At 40.4% G+C, this 20,049-nt stretch overlaps 1 pseudogene; it reads left to right on the top strand.

The window, feature by feature from the left end:
• Window positions 1–14,526: 14,526 nt before the first annotated feature.
• Window positions 14,527–19,656, top strand: LOC149833515 (E3 ubiquitin-protein ligase ORTHRUS 2-like; annotated as a pseudogene).
• The last annotated feature ends 393 nt before the right edge of the window (window positions 19,657–20,049 follow it).

The raw sequence follows: 20,049 nt of genomic DNA, 5'->3' as shown, positions 1-20,049 counted from the left end.
CGCGCGATTTTGGGGCTTTTTCCTTGCCGTTTAGGGTCTCCTTTTCGAAATTTTGTTATCCACTGTCGGGCTGCTGTGACTATTGATCGAACTTAAAAATCAAGCCTGCAATGTGAGAAAGGCCCATTTAAAATTCTTACAAAAGAAGGAATAAATATATAATGTTGGTAAATAAAGGGTAAATATTTGATATCGAGTCAAAAACTGTAGGTGCAAATTGTATCGACTCAATCCATCTGCAAATTGTATCGACTCAATCCATTGTTAATTTGTTAAGTGTGGGTGTTGGATTGCGTTCTTTTGATGTAAGCTTTTCTTTTTGAGTCATGAAATTTAGATAAACTGTAGGTTGTTGATTTTTAAGTATTTGGAGAATCTACTTACATGATATAAATACATAGTCCAAAACTTGTGTTTTTTTACTAAACAAACCATAGTTAATGAAAGTTTCTTGTTATATGGGAAAAACTCGTTTCCTTGAAGCTAGCTTTGAAAGTAAGAAACTTTTAGCTTCCCCAAATGGAAGAGAAGTTTTGGAAAAGATCCCTTCTAAAAATATGAGAAACTTTATTCCCCTTAGTAGAAAGCACACTTCAATTTGTTTGTTTTTTATTAGAAAAATGTTCTCTCTAGCTTGTTATAAAATATTTTTTTTATTTTATAATATGAAAAACATAAGTGAGAGAAAAAACTTAAAAAAGCGAAATAGAATCGATTTGAGGGAAGAATTTCGTGGCTAGAGGACTCACGGAGTTGAGTTTAGTGCAGGGGGATCTGGTTTGGAAAGATAAACCTTCCTATTGATTTCTCAACACATGACATGGAATGAGTTTTTTTTTTAATGTAACCAGTAGGGAGAGGGGGTCTGTCGATGCCTCAATTTTGGATAAGTCATTTTATACAACGAAAGTCTTATGTTTAGGAAATAGTAACTTCAATATAATTTTTGGCAATCAAAACAACCTTTTAAAGGTTTTTGTCTAAAAAATGAATCAAAATAAAAGATTTCAAATTTCAAATTTTAAACTTCAAACAAGTTGAAATATAGAGTTATGGTCAAAACAAGTTTGCAACTCTTAACAACACATAGAGTATCATTAGCATATAATCATAAATTGTTGTTAAATATGTAGGAATCATGAAAGAATCCGCAAAAAAATCTATAAATATTGATTCTGGTTGCACATTTGAACATCTAACATCTGAGATCTATAAACCCACTTATCCGAAATAAATTCATACTCATATAGGCATAGCAGCCTAACATAGCATAGCCCAGCCTATGACCCAAACAACAACAACAACTACGCCTTCATCCCAAAACCATTGGGGTCAGCGATATGAACCAAAAAAGAAATTCATTTGGGGTCTTCCACATGAATCCTTTTCCTCCAATCATTTCTATCCAATGCCATGTCCTCGGTGAGGTTCAAAGCATTCATATCTTTTCCTATCATCTCCATCCAAGTCTTCCTAGGCCTACCCCGACCTCTTTTAACTAATATATTTTCCCATTTCTCCAACCTTCTAACTGGAGCATCATTAGGCCTTCGCCGAATATGTCCAAACCACCGTAAACGATTCTCTCGCATCTTATTTTCAATGGGTGCAACACCTACCTTCTTACGTATATCCTCGTTCCGAATCTTATCTTTTATTGTATTTCCACACATCCATCTAAGCATCCGCATCTCAGCTACACTCATTTTTTGAATATGATGTCTCTTGGCAGCCCAACATTCCGAACCATATAGTAAAGCGGGTCTAATAGTCGTCCTATAAAACTTTCCCTTCAACCGCAATGGCATTCTACGATCGCACAGCACTCCAGTTGCACTTTTCCATTTCATCCACCCAACATTTATCCTATGATTTACATCCCCATCAATTTCTCCATACTTTTGAATGATGGATCCCAAATATTTGAAATAATCATTCACCGGTATTTCTTGCTCACCGAGCTTCACTACACTCCCATCACTACTTCGTTGCTTACTAAACCGACATTCCATATATTCCGTCTTACTCTTACTCAACTTAAAACCTCTAGCTTCCAATGTCTGTCTCCATAATTCTAACTTAGCATTAACCCCAGCTCTAGACTCATCAATCAAAACAATATCATCAACAAACAACATACACCACGGTACATTTTCTTGAATTGATCTTGTAAGCTCATCCATCACTATCGCAAATAGGAAAGGGCTTAAAGCAGATCCTTGATGTAACCCAACCGTTATCGGAAAATTGGTTGTCACCCCTCCACAAGTGCGGACAATGGTTACTACTCCTTCATACATATCTTTAATTATACTAATGTACTTGAGAGAAACACCTTTCTTCATCATTGTCCACCAAAGAACGTCCCTAGGTACTCTATCGTATGCCTTTTCTAAATCAATAAAAACCATATGCAAATCTTTGTTCCTCTCTCTATATCTTTCAATAAGTTGTCTAAGAAGATGTATAGCTTCCATAGTTGATCTTCCAGGCATAAAACCAAACTGATTCTCCGATATCATGACAACCTTCCTCAACCTAGACTCAATCACCCTCTCCCAAAGTTTCATAGTATGACTCATGAGTTTTATACCACGATAGTTTGTGCAATCTTGTATATCACCCTTATTCTTATATAAAGGCACCAAAGTACTCTTCCTCCACTCATTAGGCATCTTATTTGTTCGCCAAATCAAGTTAAAAAGATTTGTCAACCATTCTAAACCTTTCTCTCCCAAGCATTTCCAAGCCTCGATAGGTATACCATCTGGGCCAACTGCCCTTCTTGATTTCATTTTCTTCAAAGCCTCTGCAATTTCTTTCTTTTGAATCTTGCGCATGAAGTCACGATTTATCTCATGAAAAGGAATGGAGATGTCTCCAAGATCTTGAGCATGACTATCATTAAATAGCTTATCAAAATAATCTTTCCATCTCTCCTTAATCTCCTCATCTTTGACTAAAACCCTTTGCGTTTCATCTTTGATACATCTAACCATACCCAAATCCTTCGATTTCCTATCTCTCATCTTTGCAAGCCTATAAATATCCTTCTCGCCTTCTTTGGTATCCAACTTGTCATAAACCTCCTTATATACCTTAGCCCTCGCGTTTCGAACAACTTTTTTAGCTTCCTTCTTTGCTATCATATACTTCTCCAAATTTTCATTATCACGACTCTTACTTAGATTTCTATAACACTCTCTTTTAACCTTAATAGCTACTTTGACATCCTCGTTCCACCATGATGTATCCTTACCTAGTGGTGCACCGCCTTTAGACTCACCCAATACCTCCTTAGCCACTTTTCTCATGCCACCCGCTATCTTATTCCACATTGATTCTGAATCCTCCTCGAGACACCAATCAACTTTCTTAACTACCTGTTCTACAAACATTCCTTGTTTAGCTCCTTTCAGTGCCCACCACTTAATTCTAGGATCTATCTTATGTCTATCCCTTTTGAGGCATTGTCTAATTCTAAGATATAAAATTAAGACTCTATGTTGTGTAGCTAAACTTTCTCCCGGTATAACCTTACAATCGATGCAACAACCCCTATCTCTCTTTCTAAGTAGGAAAAAATCTATCAGACTCGTATTAACCCCACTTTTAAATGTTACTAGGTGAGACTCCCTCTTCCTAAACCAAGTGTTTGCTAAAATCATATCATAGGACAAACAAAAATCTAAAATCCTTTCTCCACTTTCATTTTTCTCCTATGCCATAGCCTCCATGTATACTCTCAAATCCATCCCTACTAATGCCTACATGTCCATTAAGGTCACCGCCGATGAAAAGCTTTTCTCCATAAGATATCCCTTGTACTACTCCATCTAAATCTTCCCAAAATTGATGCTTAATGGAATCATCTAAACCTACTTGAGGTGCATAAACACTAATAATATTAATAATATCCGTACCTAATACTAATTTAATAAGTAAAATTCTATCACCCTTCCTACGAACCTCAACTACATTATCTATAAACTGACGACTCATAACAATCCCTACTCCATTCCTATTCCTATTTATTCCTGTATACCAAATCTTATATCCCCAAGGTTCTATCACTTTAGCTTTCTCACCTACCCATTTGGTCTCTTGAAGACATAAAATATTAATCTTTCTCCTACACATAACATCTACTAACTCTACCAACTTACCAGTTAAAGACCCTATGTTCCAAGTGGCTAACCTAATTTTATGGTCTTGGACTAACTTCTTTACCCCCACCCGTCCAACAAAGTGAGGGAACCCTTGCCTATTTGACACCACACCCGGGCGCCGGTATGACGCGTCGCTTCTGGGCGACGACCTAGCAACCCTTGCCCATTTATCACTGCCTCCGGGCCTAGAGAGTACAGCGCGTCGCTCAGTAGGGAACGCCCCAACGAAATTCTCATATTGGTTCATTTTCATAGGATATGACAAAGTTTTTATGCTGGCTGTCACAGGCCTACCGCAACCCTCCTCCTTTATCCGGGCTTGGAACCGGTAGTGTATAACTAAACAGTTATACACAGGCGGAGTTAGCCCAGCCTATGACCCAAATATCTTATTTCACCCACTTTCTATAACCTACACCTAGCCGGACGGCTGCTTAAGTTATGTTACGCTCACCAATGTCATAGGAAATAGTTACCTAAGCACAAGGTGATTTGACTCTTTTTTGTATTTATTTCATTCATTTATAAGTGTGGATTTCTCTAACTTTCATATATGGTTTGTCTTTGGTGCTTTTTTCAAGCTTTTATATGTAGCTCATACCATCAAACTCACTTTTCTTTATAAAACCTGCATACCATTACTCACAAGTTAAAGTTCATATTGAATATTTTAAGCTCTTGATATGGTTAATCTCAAATCAACGGGAAAATAAAAGAATACAACTTGAAGAGAGAACCCCACATATTTTTCTCTAGTCTCAAATTCGAATATGATTTTCTATCTAAAACCTTTTTTTTCAAATAAACTCTCTTTTTGGTTTGCAAAATTTGGAGATCCACCATGTCTGATTAACCCTAGTTTGTCAATTAAAAAAAGTTGGCTTGCTAATTATACAAACCAATCCTAACCAATGATGAGTTAGACCAGCCAAGTCACCAACCGCTTGGTAGTGAAGCCTTTCAATTTAAAGTAAATTATATAAAAGGCAATGCTTGCCAGTGGCCACTATTTTAGGAAAAATTGTAATTAGAGATACCATTTGTCCTTATTAAAAAAAAAGTCTCATGTTTTTCTAAATTTGCGACATAGCTAGGGTTGTTAAGTGAGTTGTTCATGCTTAGTACGTTAAGGATACGACCCTGTGACTACAGCACTGGCGGAGCCAGGGTTGGGCATGGGTGGGCGGTCCAGAATTAGAAACCGAAAAAAAAAATTCTTATGATGATGTTAAAGAAAGAATATGCGTCCATGTGTGTTTTCTTTCGACGATGGTAGTGCTAATATTTTTCCTTAATTTTTTAACCTTATTGAATTGTGTAAAACCGCAGAAGAGACGAGTTATTAGTTCGTGGGAGTTGGAGTTCTCTCTTGTGAATATTCAAGTAACCTACGTTTATGGAGAACCCGACTCCACTCATCCCTATATCATCCTCTGTGGTCATAACTCCCTCTGGGATCTCATTGGTAGGGTGTAGCTAGGATTCATGGGAGGGGGGGGGGGGGCAAATAGGAGTGTAGAAAAAAATTTGTGTGATAGTCGGGGGTTTGGGGGCAGCGCCCCCCAAAAAAAAAATTGAGATAAAATAAAAAATGGCTACAATTATTAATAAAAATCTATTTCATATGGACAAATCAAACTATTTTCTGCAGTCAGTGTGGCGCCCCAAACTCCGACCTTTGAAAAACTTGGGATTTCTATGGAAAATTTTTTTTTGAAAGGTTTAAGTAGGAAACTAGCGGAAGCAAACGTGGGAAAACAACAAGCCGCAAGTCTGGGCGGCCGCCACAAAAGTGTAACTATGAAGTAAAAAGGGGAAACACCCCAACAGTTTTAAAGAGTTTACAACTTATAAGTACAAAAGGCACAAAATAGGGAATACATCCCAACAACAACCAAAAACCCCAAAACCACCAGGTACAAGATCTGCAGGTCAAGTGTGTGGGTCCTCAGAGCCTCCATCGTGTAGCATTGCATCCGCACTAAGCCTGTTCGTCACCTACATCCCCATAAAACGGGGTCAATCATTTTTCAAGGTGGTGAAGAAACAACCACAAGCAATGTGTATATATATATCAAGTACACATGAAAGCAGGAAACAAGCTGACAAGTGTAAGTGCCTGTGTCTGGTAAGTGTGAAGTGACAAGTACCAGTCAACAGGAAAACAAATAGCTGAAGCAACGAACTGAAGTATAAGCGAACTGAGCAGCAAGTAACTAAGGTAACAAACTGAAATGACTGTAACAACTAAAGTAAGTCTACAACACAAGTAAAGCAACAACTACTTTAAGTCAGTTGTTTGGTTAGTTCTTAAGTTCTTCTGATTACTCCTTCGGGTACGCGAAGGAACCTCATATTCTGTGAGACTTGCACCCGGCGTCTGTTATTTAAATTCTAGTGTGGTAACCGGGGAAGCTACAGACCGAGTCGACCTTATGCGAGCAGCACACAGCTAGGAGAAAACATTCGCATAGGCAAGGATTGCAATCCATACTACTGCAGTAGTGAGGTCCTAAAAAGGCAACCTCGACCTCCCTGACTCTGAGTGACTGGAGGCCAAAGGACGCTACAGCTCTTGTCAAACATGTGTCGTAGTACCGACAAGTCACTCAGGGTTGTACCATCCACCCTCTCCCGAGGTGAACCATTTTGTGAATGGGGCGAAGCAGGTTTATCTTCCTTAAGGCTCATGTTCAACACACCTCTCATGAGAAATTTGCCTCGTGGTCCCCGCAGGGTACGCAAAACGAGGATTGGCCTGCCCATTCACGTGCTCAGCCTCACGCGGCTAACAGAGCACACTACTCGTGAAAGCAGTCAAAACACCTTATTGATTTATTTTTGTTTAGGGTATATCACACAAGAGTCCATCTCTTTAAGCAAGGGTCATTGCCCAAGGACTCCAACTGAGCCCATAATAAGTCATTTCATTATTCATACCCTATCTTTATTCTTTTCTTTCTTGTAGTAAGTGCACGTGGTGCACTTACTAATGCCTCAAGCAATGTACTTTTTCAAGGTACGCACTACTCAGTAACAGTGTCAGGATGTGCCAAGTGCGAAGTGTATGTTTCTATCTTTTGCACAAGCATAAACAACAGAGGCAGTTGCATAATATGAAATGATTAACTTGCATACTTCAGTGTGAATATTGCATTCAACTATGCTTTCATACGTGGTTGACACACTTACATGTTTATGGTGAAATCTGGGATATACCCGACTTATGGAAACAACATTAGCCATTCCCACGGTATGGGGTGCCGCACCTGCGGACCCGAAACAAAGACAATGAAATAATGCTTGTGATTCAACGTAGTTTCCAAGTATGCGGGTTTGCAATAGTGTTCGTCTGTATACTTAACTAAGTAGTTGCACATAAATCAAGGTATAAAGATTTTTCTTACGCAGTACGACACACTTACATGTCGAAGATGATTTCTGAACTTAACCCATCTAATGGGAATAACATTGGCATTACCACGGTTCGGGGTGCCGCGCCCGCGGACCCTAAACAAACCGTTTGTCCAAAACGAACGTAGGACAATGCTATGGAATTCATACTGAGCTCGGAGTATGGAATCATCTGAGAAAATGCTTGAACGGGACACGAGAGTCATAAGTTTTAATACCCTTACATATATTCATGTGTACATATATATATCAACCCTTTCAAACATACTCGGCGAGGCACATACCTATATGTATACTTATATACATATATATATATACAATCCCATTTACATATATATATATATATATGAAAAGCTTACTCGAACCCGGTGCATCCCAAGGCATGCACTCATGCCGAACCTAACCGAAGTGCGAGGAGGGTGCAGGGCAATACAAAGGCTGGTTTGAACCTAATCGGGTTCGACTCGAAGTAGGTGCGAGCTAGTGTTGATAGGGTAACCTGCTATCAGCCATAAATGATGGTGTAGCGGGGCCGCGAGTGTGGCGAAACGAAAGTCCACCCGCACTCGTGCCAACAAGCTCTAGCTAAGGGTGGTCTGGTCCTACGGACCAGATTGTCGGACCTACCATCGAGGTCTGGACCGACTCAGGAACCGGACCCTACCTGTCAAGGGTTTTGGTTGGCCTGTTACCAGCCCCGGCAAAGACAACCGTGGCTAAGCCTGTGGGTTGAGCCAAAAAAAAACTGGGCCCAGTCGGTCTGGTCTATGAGACCAGGCTGGGGTTGGCCAGCAGTGGGTCTGAACCCTGCTCTCTCTGGTTCTGACCCGGACCCGAAGGGGATCAGCTCGAGGGACCCGGGTGCCCAGCACCATGTGGCTGGCACTCGACCTGTCCTAAAATAGAACCATGGCTGGCACCCGGTGCCGGCCTGGTTCCCCATACATGCACAGGTCTGAACCATTCGGTTCGGACCTACATGCATCCCAGAATGGCCGACTGAAAAGGGCCTGGGTGCTCAGCACCACTAGACTCCATCCGGCTCCCACGAAAGGGGTTGGACGGCTGGCACCTTGTGCCATGCCCAGGCTGACAATCCATCAGGTCTAAACCTTGGTTCAGACTTGCGCTCAACCGAAACAAGACGGACTGTAGTGCTGGTCTAAACCCATGGTTCAGACTGGCAACGGTCCAAGACAAAAAGGAAGAAAAAGAACATGATACTACCACACTTACCTCCAACATAAAAAAAAGAAGATAACTCATCGAGGCTTATACTGGGCGCGCGGACTACCCGCATGACGTCCAACTCCGGTTAGGGCGAAAACTGGATGGTCAAGAGGTCTGGTCCACTGGACCAAGTCGGATGCTCTTCCCAGCAGCATGAGTAAGAGCTAAAAAGGGGTGGTCGAGCAGCCAACATGTCGAAAATAAGAAAAAAGAATAATAAAACCAAGCAAACATTACCTTGCTGCTAAAAGAAAGATCCAGGGTTCCACGCTCAAACAGGGCTGGTCTTGTTGTGACCCAAGCCCAGATCACTGCTACAATACTAGTCCCAACACATGGAGACTGGATTGAGCCCAAACACCACTGAAAGAAACATCCAAAAGAGAATAAAAGAATGTTGGTGGCCGAAATGCACCAACCTGCGTTCCAGCATTCCGAGATCACGTCAACCGGAATGGGGGTGGGCTGGACAAGCCCAGCTCGGTCCCGCACAACCGAAGATAATGCTATAGCTGTGAACCCAGCGAGAAGGAAAACAAAAAAACTTAACAACCTCTTTTCTTTTCTTTTGAGAAGGAAGACCACAACATGCATAGAGGGTGATAAAACTGAAATGAAATCAAAAGGAAGAGCAAAACAAAGTCTGTAAATGCATGCTACAAAATGATAATGTAAATCCATGGTGAATCAAGATAGCAACTACAAATCTTGGAGCTAATCCACCGTATGGACTTGCATTCAACGATGCAAAGCCCCACCGGCTTCCTTTTCATACGAATCGTAAACAAGAAGGGTGATTCTTCACCTTAGCTAGTGAGGAAGGTGCTGCAACTCTTCACGCCAAGAGGAAGCACACGGTTGGAGTGAGGAAGCTTGAGAGGAGAGAGAGAGAGAGAAAAAGGAAAATCGCCCCAAAATAAGAGGGACCCGTTTTTTTTGTAAAGGTTTTATAGAGGTAGGCTTAGAGGTGAACGGCTGGGATTAAATCCCTCCAAGATGGAGGGTTGGGGAGCTCCACGCCCCCCAACAACCAATGCATGTCAAGCCTTCCAAAAGGCTTTGCAAAAATCTCGAAAATGCCATCATTAAATGCCCTTAAAAGTTTGAAATTTTATAAAAGGGCGCCCCTGGCTGCCACCCATCGTGCCCAATGGATTGAAAGGATTCAAATGTCTTTGAAAATAGTCACGAATTTGCCATGAGGCGCCACCCCATGGCTCTCTTTTGAAAATGGCGCTCCTCATGATGGAGCCTAGGCTTCATCATGAGGGTGTTGGAAAGACACATGGCCAATGAAGGCCTATTCTTTAAAGCCATGCAAGATTATTTCAAAAATACCATCCAGCTGGTCAGCCCTTGACCAGCTGGTCAACCAAGGACATGGACGTCCACTGTAGGGTCGTCCCAGGGTTTTGGATCTCCTAGTAGCCCCGGATCCAAATCCAAAATCGCACATAGTGTACTTCTTTAAAGAATGCTTATTCAACACATTAAAATGCTAATTTAATTCTAACAACTCATTTTGTTCTCTCCATAACCGTAATTAACGTAGAATGGTCAATGCCCCCCAAGGAAATCACCTCTTGTTTGCTAAAATTGAGTATTCTAAGTTTTGGGTCTAAAATTAGGTCAAGACTCGTGATTCGCATGCACTGACGAGGTTTTTTCGTCACTCGGGTCTCATTTTTGGGGTGTATCACCACAACCCTATTCCAAACTCACCCTAAAAGTTTCGGAGGTAGATTCATTCTAGATTCCCCGAAATCGCTCTTTGTAATAAAATTACGCGACTTACCCGATTCTCAACTAAGCAAATCATTAGAAAATTGTCAAAACATAAAAATTCATCGATTCCATATAATTACACAATATACATCAAAATTAGAATCGTAGATCTTACAGTCAGGGCTGGGCTAAAAAATGGATAAAAATCTATTTCATATGGAATCAGGGTTGGGCTAGGACTGGGCTTTTAAAAAAAAAAAAATTAACTGTTTCGGGAGGTAGGACTGGGATACAGCCCAATCCTGCCCCCCCTAGTTACGCCTTTGGGTACTAAGTTGTTTTGATCAATCCGGCCCTATCGATGGGTTCAGCATGGTTGATTTAATAGAAATCAATCTTTTGATAGTGTTCTTTAACAAAAAAAAACATGAATTTCAATTTATTTTGAGTGTTCTTTAACAAAAAAACCATGTTTTTATTAATGGTTATTGATTTTTTAATCAGCAAAAAGTCCTCCACATAAGTCGGATTTTGTCTATTCAAACGCCGATCTTCACTAAATGGATGATGTAGATCACATACACAGGGTCCAATTTGATGAAAACAACTTGCATCGGTGAGGTCCTAATGACAAGAATGGTGATATGGATGACTGGAACCTAAATGTGGTTATGGGTGCCATGCAAAACACTATGTTTGCTTCACTAAATGGAGGAAAAGAGTGATTGAAAGTATGTTGTTATAGCCTGGCAGGCCGATGCCATGAAGGCCCTCAGAATGATGAAACCAGATGGTACCATCAACTTGATGGCCATCGCCTTCTTCGATCAGGGAGGCCGCTTCTAGAAGAGCATGTCAGATCTACCATGCACAACCAAAATTTCTTCTGACGATGGGTGGGCGAAAAAATTCTGGCTCCGCCACTGGTCTGAATAAATGGATCGTCCTTCAAGACCATAGCATTGTCTCCGAGACCCGAAGTCTGCCTACCCAACAAAAAAACTTCTGACTCCGCCACTGGACTAGAGGTATCAATGGGTCGGGTTTGGTATGAACCCACATAAAACCAGGCTTGGACTAGATTTTCGGGTATGGTATTGGGTTTGAACTCGGGTTTATTCGAGTCTACTATGGGAGAAACCATACTTGGACCTGATAAAAACTACATGAACCAGACCTAATAAATTAATTTTTTATCATTTTTATATTGAAAAATTGCAGGTGTTTAAATCTAGGGTGGCCCAAGTTTGGTATAAAATTTCATAAACTATACCTGAGTATATGTATTAATCAAACCTTAGGGTCCCAACCCAAGTCTTCTTAACCTAAACTCTATAGGGTCTGGTCGGGGCCCGGTTTGGGTAAAACGAACCTGTTTACACCCTTACCCTTTAACTCATTTCGTTCTAGGGGTGTCCATTGGGTCGGGTCGACGGGTTGGTGGGTCGAGTTAACGGGTTGGTGGGTCAGAATACCTTAACACGAATACGACCCGTTTATTAAATGGGTTGGATGTGGCAAACACGAACACAACCCATTTATTAAACAGGTAACCCGACAGGACACGGTTAACCCGTTTAATAAACGGGTCAGGTTGACATGACACGAAACAGATAAGAAAACAAGAATAAGTACCTATTACTTATTCCAACCCCTTCTTCAAGATAAAAAAATGAGGTGTCTTCAACGGAAGAGACAAAACGTTGGGCTTGCTTTGCTTGGATGCCAAACCAAGAAGAGGAACAAGAGGGAGGAGAGAAGAGGGTGGTGGCGTGCGCTTGTGCAGTGATGACAACGAGGTCTTGGGCTCTCGGTTGTAGTTGGGTAAGAAAGAGTTAGGTGAGTGACTAAAGTGTAAAGTTAGGAGTTACAGTTATATATATATATATATATATATATATATATATATATATATATATATATATATATATATATATATATATATATATACGGGTTCGTGTAAACAGGTTGACTCGCCCGCCTAACCCGTTTATTAAACGGGTCAAACGGGTTGGCATACCCCTAACACGAACATGACCCGTTTAATAAACGGGTTAGGCGGGTCAACTCGTTTATAACACGAATCCGTTTAAGCCAAACCTTAACGGATTGGTGGGTCGGGTCAAATTTCGCCACCCCTGTTTCGATCAAGAGAAGCCGGTCACGAGACTTAATTTATTTAAAAAATTATTTTAAAGTACTTTTAACCTTAAAATATATAAAATATAAGTATATAATAAATAAAAAAAACCTGTACGAGCCGAGCTTGTCATAAAAAAGCAAAAAAAAACAGAATAAAAAAAAATACTTTTCCAAAGGTAAAGCTATAAAGTAAATATTGATTACTTGATGATAGTTTCTTCACTGTTCTCATGATTCAATCGTACCTCAAGTTTTAAAATTTTACTAAAATGCCATCGTGTGGAGATATTGTTTATAAATTTTGTGGCTTGGATATATTATGTATATATTAATTTATTTTAAAGAATATGTATAGAGTAATAGGTAGGTGCCAAATGATATATCGTAAATGAGTTTCTCAGGGCTTTTTTGTTTTATTTTAAATTCTGGCTGTACAGGTGAACTATGTACTTGATTTTATAGGGATAAGCTTTTGAAGCATTCTATTGGTTATATAAGGTCCGGGTAAACCAAGCCCATTGACAAATACAAATACGTGAAGCGCCAAAATTACCAACCCATGTGTGGCCGAGGCAGTTTGTGCACGTTACTTTGTGTTGAGATGTTGCCATTTTATATTAAATATGGACTTGTTTATTTTTCATGTATTTTCTTTGTTCTATCAATTATTTTCCAAGATTTTCTTGAAATAAATAGTTTTTTCATGATTTTTGCAAAAAAAAAAATTCTTTTCATATATCTTTCCAAGAACGAGACTTTTGACATTGCTTTCAAGTGTGTATTTTGGTGGCGCGGTTTAGTTTGATGAACATGATAACTTGTTTTAGGCAATGCTGTCAGAATCGGTATTGAATCTTTCGGCCACCGATTAAGCTCTAACGTTTTGTATCGATCCAAAATAATAAAAAATTATTACGTGTTAATCATAATGTGACATTTGTTAAGACCATTTAAATTTTTTTAAAATAATATAAAAATATTTTTTTGGTATTTTTATATTTATTAAAAATAGCTAATTCAGGCACGTAGCGTATCAAAATTCTTAGGATACCATGCGGTTCATCCACTCCGATGCAGATAACATTTTAGGTTTGTAAAGTAGGCTAGGTTAGCCAATATACAATCAGCTCATTTCACTTGCACACTAGTGAAGGGCACGTGAACACCAGGTGGGAATCGAATATGGGATGAAAGGGTCAGCACCATCACGTCAAGCCCGCTACCACAATCAAAACCTATTAGACCAGACCCAGATCGAACCTCATCTGAACTACTAGAAAATTTCGTGGGGCTGGACTCGATACGATTTATATGTCTCACACACTCACGTCACAACTCAACCAACCCACAAAGTCAATGGTCAAAACCCTGGCTCCTGCCCACTCACCATCTAGGCCACCCCAGCCTTAGGTCCTCGATCAAATCCGAAGACCAGAATGGGATGAGGAGATGCAGCCAAGTCGGAGCCGGGTTAACCAAGAAGGGACACCAAGGGTCCAATGCTGCTGATCTAGGGATACAAAGGGCATAAACGACCTTTCACATTTCCTTGTGCTTGTCGCTGGCGGGAAATTCAAAAAATATCGAAAGAATCCTGAAATCGAAGCAAGAGAGAGACCTTCTCTCTCTCTCTCTATATATATATATTTATATATATATCTCGAGTCTCTGCCTGATCCAATCGCCTCCGAGGTTTCCGCTCTCTCAAACCTTAATCTTCTCTCTCTTCTATCCCCACCAAGTTTTCCTGCAAGTTCTGTCTTCTTTCCCCACCAAGCTTTCCTGCAACAGAGAGAGAGAGATGGGTGGTGGGCAGGACCTGCCTTGCGACAGCGAGGGTGCGTGCATGGCGACGCCCGGAGAGGCGGAGACCCTCTTCTGCGCAATCTGCCCCACCCCTTGGCACGCCCCCTGCCTCGCCTCCCCACCCCCTGACCTCTCCTCCCCACCCCCTTACCTCTCCTCCACCCTCAATTGAGAGTGCCCCGACTTCCTTCCTCCTCCCGCCGATGGTGGTCAAGCCGCCGCGCCGCCGCCTCTGCCCCCCACAGTCGCCGGGAACGGGGGCGTCCGGCGACCTCCTGACCGCTATCTGGGCCATCCAGGCCGACTAGTCGCTCTCCGAAGAAGAAGCAGGAGCTCATGACGGGAAACGCGGTGGCGGACGGCCTCGTCGGTGAGAATAAGAAGGATCGGAACGAAGATGGGGGAGAGGAGGGTATCGAGGAAGGGACCAACTGTGCCTTCTGTCTGCAATTGCCGGAACGCCCCGTCACCGTAAGTTCACCACCACCGTCGTCGTCTTCATCGCGGAGTACGTCGTTGTCGTCGTCGTGGTGCTCCACGACGATGACGGCGACAACGTTCACCACCACCATCATCTTTGGTGTTGGTTTTAACCCGTTTGGGTGGTTTACATTGACACCGGTATAGCCGCCATTGGGCTTCTGGCGTTGTTATGACCATTGGTGTTCTCTGTTTGTGTTTTATACTCCCGCCATGGTCACCATTAACACCACAACCGCCTCCATTAATGTTATCATTATGTCTGTTAATGCTTCTTTTTTAGGTAACTTATGGACTGAACCCCTTCACTGTCAGTCTACCACCATAGTCATCTTCAGTTTCATCTCTGCATTTTGGTGGTTTCACATTTTAGGTATCTGACATCACACTATCATAGTTGCCATTATTTGATCATTACCATCTGGGGTTTCCGTTTGCATCATCATCATCATCACAAACATGTCCATGAAAGTTTCCATTTGGGTAACTTGGTTGCTTACCATCTTCAGCACTATTAATCCATCATGCCCACCATCGCCTGACAAGTTTTTATCTGTATTTTCACCTTTTATGTCTTACATCACAATAATCAATGACATGACCATGATTGTCTTCCTTTCTCTGAATCACCATCATCGCCATGACTTCTACCTCTATGGTTTTTGTCATCTCCATTAACACTTGCATCTTGGGTCAATTCACAGACACCATGCGGGCACAATTTCTGCTTGAGGTGCTTCCAGAAATGGGTAGGGCAGGGTAAGATGACGTGCGCGAAATGCCGGGCTTCTATTCCTACAAGGCTGGTGGAACAACCAAGGATCAATGCTGCATTAGTGGCGACAATCAGGTTGTGAAAGATGTCGAAATCGGCATCAGCTTCTGGTACTTCCAAGGCCTATAACTATTCAATACACACCAAGGATAGACCGGATAAGGCATTAACGACGGAGAGGGCAAAGAAGGCAGGGAAGACCAATGCATGCAGTGGAAAGATCTTTGTGACTGTGCTGCCTGATCACTTTGGTCCTATTCCTGCAGAGAATGATCCAGAGAGGAATCAGGGGGTTCTTGTTGGTGAATGCTGGGAGGACCGGATGGAGTGCAGGCAATGGGGAATTCACCAACCCCATGTTGCTGGAATTGCAGGACAGTCAGATTATGGTGCCCAGTCGGTCCCCTGTCTGGCAGATATGAGGATGACGAGGATCATGGAGAGTGGTTCCTCTATACAGGAAGGTTAGAGCTAGGCTTTCTGATTCAAAGCGCCATTGCCTTTCTTTCTAACTCCTGATATATGATTATGGTGGTTATTTTCTCATGCTTTTGTTGTTGATCCCTCTAACTTGAAACCTTCTCTTGTCTTCTTTGTGTTGGTTTCTGTTAGCGAGGGAGAGATTTGAGTGGGAACAAGAGGACAAACAAGGAGAAGTTGGTTGATCAGAAATTTGAAAAAAATGAACGAGGCACTACGTGTTAGTTGCAAGGAGGGCTACCCTGTTCGTGTAGTGAGGTGAGGCTTTGTCTCTTTTGTCTTTTCTAGCTATTGTTGCTTCCTAATTGCCTATTTAGTTTGTTATATGTTGGCCAACATAATATCTTTTAGAGTTTTTTTAACTTAATCCTTTGTATTAATTGATTAATTAAATTAAATCCTTTGTATTAATTGATTAATTAAATTAAATCCTTTGTATTAATTGATTTATTAAATTAGTTGTATAGCAATGTGGTTGACATAAGACTGCTAGTCATTAGTGATGATTGTTGTTCTTATCTTAATTATTCCATGATTAATACTTGGATAGGTTGAACTCTACTTATGAGATGAACAGGATTGATTTACTGGAGATACCGCTGATTGGAACCTTGGTTTGGATAAACTAATACCTTTGTTTCCTTTTTGTTTTCTCAAAGTTTCTGAATCTGTGAGCTGGATTCAAACCTGAGACCCCTTGGTTAGGTTACTGCAGCTCTAATTGGCCCAGCTATCTTATTTGACCAATTTATTTATTTTAATTCTTACTGACTACCGTTTATGCATCAGTCAGTCTTTATGCTGACATCGCGTAGATTTAGCCTTATTATTTGGTCTTTCTTAATGTTGCAAAGTTCATCCAATTCAAATGATGCTAGATTTTTGGTGGACCCATTAACTCTGTTGTACTTATAAACTGGACATGAATACTTTAATTCAAATTTAATGAGTGTTAATGTGAGATTGTTATAACACAACCATTTTCGTAGGTAAATGCAGTAGCTTAGACAAAATAAAATGTGATTTGGGGAGACATTAGGAGCGGGCTATCTCATTCAAAAATGTACTGTTTATAGATTTCTTACAGTTATGCAAGAAAATATAATTTAATGGAGTTGGTAGTGTTGAAATGAAATAAGCAAAACTACAATAGATAGCCACTAAAGGCCACAAGAAATCACAAATACAAAGTGGTCACTAAAGGACCAAGTACAATCCCACAAAGGAGATACACAATAACACTTCACAAGAGTCAAAAGAAAAAAATATGATTGTATTATTTCACAAAATGCTTAGACAAGCATTAACTTTACAAGGAGAGGATGTGCCTTTAAATAGGTACAATACAATGCACATGGGCTGGTCCAACTGGCTGTAGGACCAGCCCCAACGACTATAAATACCGCCGTTGGGACTAGCCCAATGGCTAGTTGGGCTGTCCCAATAGCTACATTTGATAAAAAAACAGAACATTTAAAAAATAAAAACAAAAACAGACATTTACATAGCAGACCCTAATAGGTTGGCCCTATTACAAGAGTAAAAAGACTAAAATAGCCCTATGTATAACTATTCATATATATACACACACACACAATAACAAGTAAACTATATTTTAACAAGTGTGGCTAGCTAATATTGCTAAACTTTGCATATTTCATGGATGAACTAGGTCGCATAAAGAGAAACGTTCTTCATATGCACCGGAGAAGGGTGTCAGATATGATGGAATTTACAGGATTGAGAAATGTTGGCGTAAGGTTGGGATTCAGGTATGCGTCCTTGTTAATCTTACGGCCTTAATTATATTTAATGGAGGCATGGCTGCGTCCTTTTTGTCAAGACTAACATGGTGTTAATATGTAGATAATAAATTGGCTTACTTGTTCTAAAGTACGATGATGACAACAATTTGAATCAAATACTTCCAAAAGATTTGCATTGTAAAGGCATTTTTTGTACTTAATCCCTTTCTTTCCTATTTAGCTTGATTATAAAAGGGATATAGGATTCCTTCAAATGTCTGGTTGAGCCATCAAATTTCCATTGGAATTGTTTGTTATATTTCCTTTTTTAAAGTAAAGGCATCTGCTGACAATTACTTTTATTTGCACATTTCAGGGTTTCATGGTCTGTCTATACTTGTTCGTCAGATGTGATAATAAACCTGCACCTCGGACTAGGTTTGAAATATTTGGTTGTTTGCTTATGTATTAATGTACAATCTTCTATTTTACCAAGTTCTGTTTATTTTGTCATCATGTTTTGGGTTCTTTTAATGTTTAAATACTAAAGCAGCAGGTAAGATATTTTCCCTCTCCTCTCAAGTGGCATTGGGTGCTCGGCTTTTGTGTGTGTATGTGAGTGGGATATTTTCCCTCTTCTCTGAGGGGATGTTTTTTTTTGTGTGTGTGTGTTTTAGAGCCAAATGGTGTCAACTCTACAACTTTCCAATATTTTACTGAGAGCAACTGTAGAAGTGATTGAGTCATCATTTATTCATTGGGGAAGTTATTTTCCTGGTCTAGTGTAGGACTGTTCAGCCCGCGGTGAAGCTGGATAAATAACCTGTGAGACCAAGTCGTGACTGCTATATTAGTTCATGAAAATGGAACCAGACTGGGTGATCTTGTTGAGGAACTTGAACTTTTCATGGACTGGTAGTAAATGTGTTCAATTCTTGCTTTCTTTATAATGTCTCGGTGATTATCTAACCCATTGGTATTTGATTTCAGTGATGAGCATGGTGACTGTCCTAGGCCATTGCCATCCATCAAAGAGCTTAAGACTGCAACTGACATCACAGAAAGGAAAGACAGCCCTTCATGGCACTGGGAGGTCTGTTCATTTAATTATCTATTATATCCTATGTCACATGGGTGCGGGTACGGGTGCGGGGATTCGGCACTTCCAAAAAACCCGGGTGCGGGGGTGCGGCAGGGGCAAAAATGTCAATATATATATATATATATATATATATATATATATATATATATATATATATATATATATATATATATATATAGGGGGTTGGGGTTCCCCTCCCTTACGAAAAAAAGATCAGCTGTCAGCTGCTTGATTTTTTTTTAAAAAAGCAGCTGCAGACAGTTGCTTTTTTAAAAAAAAATCGAGCAGCTGTCTGGCTGCTTTTAAAAAAAAAGAATCGAGCAGCTGACAGCTGCTGTCAACAGATTTTTTTTTTAAAAAAAATTCGCAGTATAGGGCAAATTTTTAAAAAAAAAATCCAAAAAAAAAAATGGACCTAAATGATTCTGGGTGCGGTCAACGCACCCAGGATTGGGTTGACCGCACCCGGTGCCGCACCCGCGTTGAGTCGCGTCGACGCGGGTGCGGCACCCTGCTAGCCGAATCCCTGTGACATAGATTATATCTTGCTTTATTGTTGTTGAAGCTTTATCCCTTCAGCAGGAGTAATGTACTTTTATGTTGGACTTCACGAGTATGAACACAGACACCAAAACAAAAGAAAAAACTTTTTTCTTGCCTACATGAATACATATCGTGATTTTGAGAAGTATTTTTGTTGCATAATGATGTTGACTGTTGAGAAATATTTTGGAACAAAAAAAAAGTTTTTTTGTTGCCAGCAACATATAGCTGTTTTGCTATAACTGAAATAATTTGTTTTGGATTCTGTATCCACATTTAGCATTCACTTCTTTGAATTAGAGGTAATTGTTTTGGTAGGAGGGGGCTATACATATTTTTAAGGACAAACTCATTTACAGTTTGTTTGAATTCTTAGGACAAATTTGTTCTGTTTGTGACAATGTTCAACGTTGACAGACAACCTAAAACGCAATATAC

Source organism: Nuphar pumila, chromosome 7 (genome assembly GCF_984573655.1).
Source record: "Nuphar pumila chromosome 7, dmNupPumi1.hap1.1, whole genome shotgun sequence".
Classification (NCBI taxonomy): Eukaryota; Viridiplantae; Streptophyta; class Magnoliopsida; order Nymphaeales; family Nymphaeaceae; genus Nuphar; species Nuphar pumila.
The sequence above is the reverse complement of the archived record's forward strand: the minus strand, read 5'-3'. Positions and strand labels throughout refer to the sequence as shown.